Source organism: Triticum dicoccoides, chromosome 4B (assembly GCF_002162155.2).
Source record: "Triticum dicoccoides isolate Atlit2015 ecotype Zavitan chromosome 4B, WEW_v2.0, whole genome shotgun sequence".
NCBI classification, from domain to species: Eukaryota; Viridiplantae; Streptophyta; class Magnoliopsida; order Poales; family Poaceae; genus Triticum; species Triticum dicoccoides.
In genome coordinates, this window is record NC_041387.1 from 1,289,265 (window position 1) to 1,299,532 (window position 10,268).

Here is a 10,268-nt window from a genome sequence, read left to right on the forward strand (position 1 = left end):
GGCTCCTGTGCTTACCCCTACGTTCCCGATTGTTCGGCTAGGAGGTAAAGGGAGCACCTCTGCGATTGTTACTGCCGGGTCAGCCGGATGTGTACCTCAGACTGGGTGAAGCTGAAAGCTAGCGTTCTTAAGAGAATATTCGGTCGGTGACTTGAAAGATGATTTATTACTTACTTATTTATCTGCCCCCAGATGCTTTTTCTGCTATTTTCACAGACCGGACATGCACTTTAGGGCATGCCTCCCAGGGAAAGGAACCCTTAATGGAACTATTCTCCCTGGAAGATGTTTCTTACTAACCATGTAACATAACATAGCTAGTTGGGCACTTGTCTGATAAAGCAATTATGACCCTGACACCTTGTCTCCACGCATGCCCCGGTTCTTCTATAACCGTAAGGGTATTCGGACACACTCCGGACTGTTGGGTCCCGAGGTTGAAGCAAAAAGGTCTGCAAAGACAAACGATCTACAATCCGGCTAGAAGGCATTTTACATGTCATTTCAAATCACATCATCAAACTGACTGATTGTACTCCTCTTCAATCCCATCTAACAGGCTGTCTAATTTACAGTCCTGTTGGGAATATTTCACGGCCAGTTCTACTTGGCCGTACATCAAGCTCACAGGGATCTCCCTCCCATCAGGCCCCGCAGGTCCGACCTCGGCCATGTGGTTTGGGTCAGCCTTCGGGTACCGCGTCTTCACCATGGCCCAGGCTTCCCTGGCGCCTTGACGGCAGGCCGATATCTTCCACAGACGGAGGCGTCGCCGTGCTCCCTGAAGCTTCTCAGCAAGCCCTCCAAGGCCCTCGGGTAGGGAGACGGAAGGCCATAAAGCCTGAACGACGCCACTCATCGCCTGCCGAACACGTTCGAGCAGTTGCACCAGCTCGGGAAGTTGGTCACCCATTGAACCAGGCATTTCCTCCGAAGGGCGACCTGTGAGCACATCTAAAGACACATTTTTGTCAATCGACTTCCTCGCCGAATTCTTCTTTTCAAAGGAATTTGCTCAAGCACTTACTATAAATGCCGCGACGAAGCCGCTGATTCTCCTTCACGGAGCCAGACAGCTGGGCCCGAACATCTTTCAGCTCTTCTCCTAGCTGGATGTGGGCATCTTGGAGCTTGTTCCTCTCCTGCTGCACCTTCATAAGCACCCTCTCGCCGGCCTTTAGCTGACGCAGTAGCTGTTGCTTGTCTGGATCTAGTCCGGCGCCCTCTGCAATATTATTGTCAGATTTACGCACACGCCGCACTTCGTTCATTACTTATCTTTTCGAAGTACGTCTTACCAGCGGGGGTCTCTGTGGCTCCCCCTGTGGCGGCCAGTGCGGCCTCAAGTTGGGCCTTGCACTCTTGGAGCTCCTGGGACAGGTGGGTATTCTTCTCCATAAGATCCATTATAAATGATCCTTAAATCAGTTATTTTAACTATTTTAAGTCTCGGGGGCTACTGGCATATATAACTATTAAAATTACTTACCCGTATGTCTTTCACATACTGCTCCATGGCTCTGGTTAACACATCTTGAGCGGCACGGAGGTGCGCGTTTCCCGCCTCAAAGGCATTTAACGCCTCCGGGAAGAAACACGTGTCACGAAGAACTGTCCGGCGACGCCTGTGATTCATGGCGCTCTCCACCTCAGACCGGGTGGCAGACAGCCTGTCGGCATCCTCCGTCGGAGGAGCGTCCGGCTCATGCCTTGTATTCGCCTCCCCTCCCGGGCCATGCGTTGGAGCATGGCTGGCGGAGGCTTGATTGGCAACCTCTCCGGACACTGTCCGACGAGCGCTCTTTCTAGAAAAGATATGAGCATTAATACACCTCCTAGGGATCCTTCCCTTAAAATAGCGGTGCTCCGTACCGTTGCGGCGATGTTTCGGTTCGCATCGCACTCCTTTTCCGCCTGCTGGGCCGGACTGACCCTTGTTGGTCGGCCTCCGCGGGTTTGGCTTCCCGCCTTAAAGGCACCTCCTGCGATGCACCATCAGTATAGGATGGTCAGAATTGAGCGCGGATCAAATGATGGTGTCAAGACCTCGGTCGTAGTCACCTGGGAGGCCGGAAACAAACCGGGGTAGTCAGCCGTAATGGCGACTAGGGCATTGTCCATGCTAAGTTGGTGGAACACCCCGTCAATCAGCTCCACCTTTATGTTTGGATCCTCTTCGGAGGTCGGATCAAGGGATCGTTCCGGATCCTCGGGCTGTGGAGTTAGGCTTCGTATGCCCTCCACGTCCCGGCGCAGTTCCTGCGTCGAAATCATAGAGTAAGATACTTGACTTTGAAAGTATGGATCGGGTAGATGAACGTTCACTTACCCAGCTCCGAGGGTTATTCATAGAGAATCCATTCAATGGATTCGTGCGGAGGAAGTCCTCCTCCTCTCCCTTGTACAAGCCAGACAGGATCTTTGCCAGATTGGCTACCGAGCCTGGCCCTTTGCGGCCATGACGGGTGGCATCATCTTCCCCGTTAAAATCCCACATAGGGTGGCCCCTATATTGGTGTGGCTGCACCCCTCGCATAATGCACGTGGCCATGATTCCAATCATGGTCAATCCGGAGTGGGCCAGTAACATAATCCGGCCCATCAGATAATGGACGCTCCGATCATCTTCCCGTTGAGGGCTCCGCGGGCACCAACTCAGGCGTTTCTTCAAGGGAGCCTTGCTGAACTCCGGGAGGCCGATCCGAACTGGATCCGGCAGAGGAGCGTCCTCCATGTAGAACCATTCCGAAAGCCAGTCTTAGGACGCCTTCTTCGGGGTGCCGGATAGATATCCGGTCCCGGCGATGCGCCATATTTCGGCTCCGCCCACTTGATATATCGACGAGGGGTATGAGGCAAAACAATCTCTTCCACTGCGCAAAATGGGGCTCGATGCCCAAGAACAGCTCGCAAAGAGCTACGAAGCCCGCGATGTGCAAAATGGAGGCGGGCGTGAGGTGATGAAGCTGGAGTCCGTAGAACTCTAGGAGCCCCCGGAGAAACGGATGTATGGGAAATCCGAGTCCCCTTATTAGATAGGGGACAAAGCATACCCGCTCCCCTTTGGAAGGGTTGGGGACGCTCTCCGCCTGCTTTCCACCCTTGTAGGTGGCCAGTCCGGCTCGAACCGGAACCATGAAAGCTGGGGGAAGATATCCCTCGGTTTGGAGCGCCACTAGCTCGCTGTGTGGGACTGAGCATCTCCCCCAATCTCCTGGCTTAGGGATGGGAGCGCGAGAAGAGGAGCCGCGTCGACTATCCATGATGGAATGGATTTTTGTCAGAGGCGCTTCGATGAGAACTTGCGGATGGAGGATGGTGTGAGCTGGATCTAGATCCTCGCCTCTCTTATAGGCGGCTCGTTCGCACGGCTAGGGGGTAAAATGTAAAAATACCCCAGCCTTTCGCATTCGTACGACACGTGGAAGAAGGCCATTATTAGGCGTAGAAGCCAAGGAGCGCAACATTTATAAGGAAGCCGGACACTATTCGACGGGAACATGAAGTTTGAAGGAGAACCCGCCTTGCAACGCCGAAGACAATATACGCGCCGGACTCGTCGTCGCTGAAGCCTGGTTCGGGGGCTACTGAGGGAGTTCCGGACTAGGGGGTGTCCGGATGGCCGAACTATCATCATCGGCCGGACTCCAAGACTATGAAGATACAAGATTGAAGACTTCGTCCCGTGTCCGGATGGGACTTTCCTTAGCGTGGAAGGCAAGCTTGGCGATACGGATATGTAGATCTCCTACCTTTGTAACCGACTTTGTGTAACCCTAGCCCTCTCCGGTGTCTATATAAACCAGATGGCTGTAGTCCATAGGACGAACAACAATCATACCATAGGCTAGCTTCTAGGGTTTAGCCTCCTTGATCTCGTGGTAGATCCACTCTTGTAACACACATCATCAATATTAATCAAGCAGGACGTAGGGTTTTACCTCCATCAAGAGGGCCCGAACCTGGGTAAAACATCGTGTCCCTTGTCTCCTGTAACCATCCGCCTAGACGCACAGTTCGGGACCCCCTACCCGAGATCCGCCGGTTTTGACACCGACACTTGGTGTTAGTAGGCTAGCTACTGTGCAAGCTATAGTACTTGCAAAACACTCACCGAAGAGAAACGTTGGGGCTGATGAGCTCGTGGTACACTTATACTTATCCCTCATCGATTGACCATTAGCCCTAGCTCCTAAAATTGTAGGCTTAGCGATCGTTCAGACAATAGTCGACATACATTCATGCCTCATTTGGTTCATAGGGTAGGAAAATTGTAGCAAAAGTACAGAGAATGTGCAACACAAAATCATAGCAGTGCAGAGACGTACTCCCTCCGTTCCAAAATAGATGACCTAGGCGGGCTAGTTTGGCCTAGTGGGTTTTAGTGATATGACGTGGTACAGTGCCGTCTAGTCTTCGCGTGTGGTAGCAGTATTGCAGGTACAGTAAGTTTTCTTGAAGAAGCGGAATTCAACGAAGTCATGATGGTTCCTTCGTCCGAACAACTTACGATGGGAAAGGTTGGGCCTGCGATACGATCGGGGTAGACCAGGATAATTTTGTGCATGGCAGGTGGACCAGGATGGTCGACGTCCCACATGTCGGCGAATGAAAGTATTCTTTCTGATATAGAGGACGAGCAACGAGTACTCATTGTTTATTTTTGATGAAAGCTATTGTCTCCACTGTTACTCCTTGACTTTGTCTTCCTCTCTCTCCTCCACATAAGCGGGGACTACTTGCTATGCATGCAGCGGGCAGCTGGCGTCTTGAGGGGCCAGGGCGGTGAGAGCGGGCTTCGGAAGTGGTCCGGACTCCAGCATGGCCCACCTCACATTATCACCATATATTTCTTGGAGTCCGTGCGCGGCGGGTGAGTGATCTCTTCTTCCTCCCCCGTTTCTCTCTTCTCAGCCGATGCCCACCGAGCGATTAGATTTCGGCTATCGACGGTTTATTCAAATTACGATCCCACATGTCAGTGAAATTGCAAGACAACGCGTGTCCCCTTTGGTGAGCGGCGTGCGAGCCGGACTGTCGGGGTTGCGACGCGTACGAGTCGTAAGTGTGCCACCTTTTCCTTTAGAACTTGCGAAGCATAACATTTTCGCGCGACCGATCGATAGAAATCCAGAACAAAATGACGAGGGCGGTGCTTTCCCGCTCGTTAGGCGGGCTAGTTCGAGTGATATGACGTGCTACAGTGCCGTCCACTTGCTCCATTTTTATGTAAGCAATAGTTTACACTCGTACGCGGGAGGAGTGCGAAACACCGCAGATCTAATTTTGATCGAGGGATAACTGTTCCCTGCCAAATAATGCAGGACTGTTAGCGATTATAGCATGATAGTTAGGGCATCTCCAGTGCTGGCCCACAAATTTACACCGGCATCTGTCCGAAGACACTGATGTATGCCATCCGATGCTGCCCGCATACCTTTCGACAACTATATGAACTAACCGGACGAAATTCGTGCAAACAAAGCAAATTTCAAATTAACCGGATGAAATTCATTATATTTTGAAAACTTTTCCTACAAACTGGACGAAATTCATTACATATTTCGCACAAACCGTACTAAACCTACTGTAAACCTAATCTAAACGATTGCCGGTGCCCGACCACCAAGTCCGGCCATGAACTCGAGAATGCCGGTCATTGCCTTTGCCTCCTCCTCATCCGCCTCAATAACCTCCTCCTCCGGCCAGAGCACAAGGTTATGAAGATTTCCGCCTCCATGTCGCCGTCAAGCGGCTAATCAGCCGCCGATGTTTACCCCACCAAGCTTGGCATCGACTGAGTGGAGTAGCGGTGGCCTTCCCGCGACCAGAGCGGCGGCGACCTACCGTGTACTATTCTTCCTCACTGCCGGCTGCGCCTGTGCACGCGCACCGGCTTCGTGGTCGTGGTGGCAGAGGGCGGCCCGGGGGTGCCGGCGATCTCCTTCGTTTGCTCATGCGACAGTACATCGAAGAGAGCTTTGGAGTGCGCCCGGAGCGGAGCCGCCGATGTCCCTCGTCTGCTCCTGCGATAGTACGTCCAAGAGAGCTTTGGAGCGCCATGAGGCCATGGTTGAAGTGGTGCCGACGGAAGGAAGGGACCGGAGGAGAATAAGTGTGGGTCTTTGGCTATGGCTGGGAGCTGGGGCTCAAGTTAATATAGCGGGCAAATGGCAATGAGCCGCGACAGACGGATGGACAACTGGCGCCGGAGTAGGTTCGTCGGGCGTGAATGCGGATGCTGCTTCAGTGACTTAACTGCAGATGCGTTTGGGTGACTGACATGTGGGCCCAACGGGCGTCTGGCCCGCATGTTAGTGACACACCAATTGCACCTACAGTTAAGTCCAGTGAATGCGGCATTGACATTCTGGAGAGACGGTGACCGTTTCAGGCGCATGCGGACTGTTTGACTGGTCAACCATACAAATACGGAGCTATACGCTGAGCCAACGACCGTATAATCACCATATCTCGTATACAATGATCAAAGTGAGCTATCAAGACAAGTTCGATGACCGCCAATGCATTTTACTCGGTAATAAATGACCAGGATTGAAGGGGAATCCTAATTTGCTTCGTCTTCTATCCTTGAGCTCTTGACAAACCAATGCACTATACGATTGTCCGGCCACTCCACCCCAGAGCTCTCACCAAGCATCGTTCATGCCATCGTGCCACACACTAACCGGTAAGGCAGCGATGGCATCCCGCCGCGCCGAGTTCCTCGCCGCCCACGAACGCACACAAAATGGTAGGGAAGCGATGGCATCCCGCTGTGCCGAGTTCATCGCCGCTCACGACCTCACAACTATGTGGGAGGAATTTGAAGATGCCAAGGCCGAATGGGCGGCAGAGCAAGAGGCGGCCAAAGCCACACAGAGGGAGCGAAAAAGTCAGAAAGCACTCAAGAAAAGAGAGGCCCGCCGCCGCAAGAAAGAAAAGGAAGCACGCGCTGCTGCGGAGAGGTCGGCGGAGATCCAAGCACGGTGGGGTGTCGCCGACAAAGCCGGGAAGGAGAACGACGGCGTTTGGCCAGCATGTGAGAAGTAGTAGTACTAGTAGTTAGTGTGTGTGTCTGTATCTGAGTACAAGCATGTACCAGTACTACTAGTTACTACTGTAGTTTTTAGAGCAAATTACCAGTACATTAGCCTAGACTAAGTGGAAAAATTCCTATCCTATGCATCAAATGGCATCTCTTTCTCTATAGGAATTGAGATGCATGTAATCTCACTTTCTATGATTTTCATATTCCTATCCTATGAACGAAAGGAGGCCTCTGTTGGAGTAAATACTGTAGCTAGCAGTACTACTGGTACAGTAGTTTTCTTCAAGAAGCGGAATTCAACGAAGTCATGATGGTTCCTTCGTCCGAGCAACTTCAAAGTGGAAAGTGGGCCTATGATTTGACGGCTCATTAGTCATTGTTACTGCGGCGCGACGACCTGGGTGACTCTCCCATGGAGTTCTGCGTGCATGGCAAGTGGACCAGGATGGTCGACGTCCCACATGTTGGCGAACGGAAGTATTCTTTCCGATATCGAGGAGCAAGGAAACCGCATGGTATAGTATCACTGCTGATTGGTTCGCAAAAAAGTTAGTATCACTGCCGATTTATAATTATTTTTTATTTCTGATGAATGCTAGCGTTTCAACTCTTATGACGAAGGGTGCCAAACACGGCACGTGCTGGATGTCCCACACGTCAGCGAAAGGAGTGGGACATGAACAGCGTGGTAGAGCCCAGCGTAAAAAAAACAGCGTGGTAGAGCGTCTCCACTTCTTCCACTTCTGGGTCGGAGACCACACGTAGTAGTACTTAGTTGTATGAACGATACAAAATGCGACCTGGAGAGAAAGACACGTCTAGTTGGAAGGTCTCGGGGCATACACGTAAACAAATATAAAAGTTAATATGTGCCTCCAACTAATATAGTAGTAGTAGAGTACTTAGACACATACTCCATAACATCACCGTGCATTGCACGTACAACATTTAGTGGTAGTACGTAGTAAGAGACAAATGCCACCCAAGAGTTCCCTTCTCGACCTACTTTTGGGTGTTTGGTAGAGTGTATGGAGGGTGCATGAGTCCACACTAGTTTAGCACAAATACACTAGAAGCATGCATGAAGAGAGCATGCATGAAGAGGGGTGTTGAGTTGAGCATGCATGAAGAGGGAACAACTATGCTGAGACGAGAACGCAACCAAACACACCCTGTATGCCACGCATGTTTATACCATTTGTGGCTTTCTACTTCACTTACTGCGCTACATTACTCAGGTTCGTACGTCCACTCCTGGGTACATGTCTGTCTCGTAGTTCCAGTGCCACGTGTTCTTCATATAGATGGAACGATCATTGCATAACACGTGCGCCTTGATGCTAGATGTCTCGGGTGTTAGCAAAAGGACGAACAAAGCTCACATAAAAAAATAGAGTGGAAGAACATAGATTCCGGACGACCGAGAAGGAGCAAGGAACCTCGTGGTGGAGCGTCTGCACTCATAATATTTAATATTATTCAACGATATAAAATTAACCAATCATCTCCACAGTGGACTGGAAGAGTACGAAACACGACAGCCTAGTGTAGTTACATCATACTAGTACATGGCTAACCCACGCTATCACCATATTTCTTGGCTTCCGTGTGACACCTATCTCTAGTAATCCAGCAGCCAGTATCGCTTCTCCCTCCTTGTCTCTATCAAAGTGCGGCGGGTTGGCGTTTCTGCCGTCTATTGAGGTCGGTTAACTATCACAAGTTAGCGACATGCCAAGAGCATTCTAAAAATATTCCTTTCACGTTCCGTTTTCAAAAAGAAAAAAATTCTTTCACGTACGAATTTGCCTGTATGCTTTGAGCAACTTGCATGTCCTATACTGCTCCTGTTTGATACTCTAACTTAGCTAGAGGTTAGACTAACTCATGACTAACCCTGAACTAACTGTAGCCAAAGAGGTGTTTGGGTGACAGGGTTAGATTGACAATAAATGCACTTCATGGAGAGATAAAAGTGATTTTTCAGTGGTCCCAATGAGAACTATCTCCAGTTAGCACCTCTTGGGTGGGATAGTTTTTTTTCGTGGGTTCGGTGCAACTTGCTCCAATTTAAACCCTCATGCTTGGATACTTTAGGGCTATTTGAGCCCCAACTAGCTCAAACTAACTCTAACCCATGGATCCAAACAGGGCCTATGGCCAGTCTCGACGCGGAGCAGTCACGTGCATCGGGAAGCGGCGCTCTCTCGGCCGTGGCGCCACTTCAAAGCCGGCGCCAGTGAGAGGTCGCCTCCGCTCTGGCCAGGCATTAGTGCGGCACTGACGCTCCAGGCGACGCTGACCGTTTCACGCGGGAAGCGCGTGCTGGCAAGGGAGTATAGGTTTTGAACCGTTTCAGGTGTAGTAGTAATGGTAGTTTGCAAAACTACTCACTCAGTTTCCTAAAAAATTGTGGTAAAAAATGTTACTCCACAGCCCACTTCCCTTCTCCTTCCTGCTCGTGATTTACGTGGCCATGTTAACATGGTTGTGTCAAAAAAATGTCACTTCCTGCTCGTGATTTGTGTTATATAATTACAAGCAAGATTCTCGTGCATTGCACGGAACATCAATATGCATTTTTTTTACAAAACACCTGTTGTGATTGACCCATGCAGGAGTAATCCCATGTGTAAAAACTAATGATATCTCGAGAATTTTATCGGAAAACTGGTATCTCGAGAATGTCATCGAAAAAATGAAAGATGAGAGATAAGGCGAGGAGGAGTGGAGCGTGGTGGTGACTGGTGGTCAGAATGGGGATGGACGGCACCGGCAGACGGCAACGGCCACCATGCATGCTAGATTGTTCCAGAGACTTATGCCTTTTTTAATTGCTGAGCAATGAGGTTGCGGGAGATAATGATGTGGAGAGACGTGCGGGTATCTTTTGTAAAATTATCATAGTTTGCTTCCTATCAGTTAGATATAGATCATACGGTCTGTATTACAAGATGGCAGGCACACCATCATCGCCAACTCGTTTTTTTATAAGGGTATACAGATGATAAGTTTGCTGACTACTAAAGTAAAGTGGAATTTGTCCATGTTATGCAAGTAAATAAAGGTGATTGTTTATCATACGGGTAAGGTTGGATGAAGGGTGGTAGGAACAAATGCTCCGCCTAGAGCATGTGTGTGTGAGATGGAGTCGTAGTGTGTGTGTGGTGTGTGTGTGTGTGAGAGAGAGAGAGAGAGTGAGAGAGAGAGAGAGGAG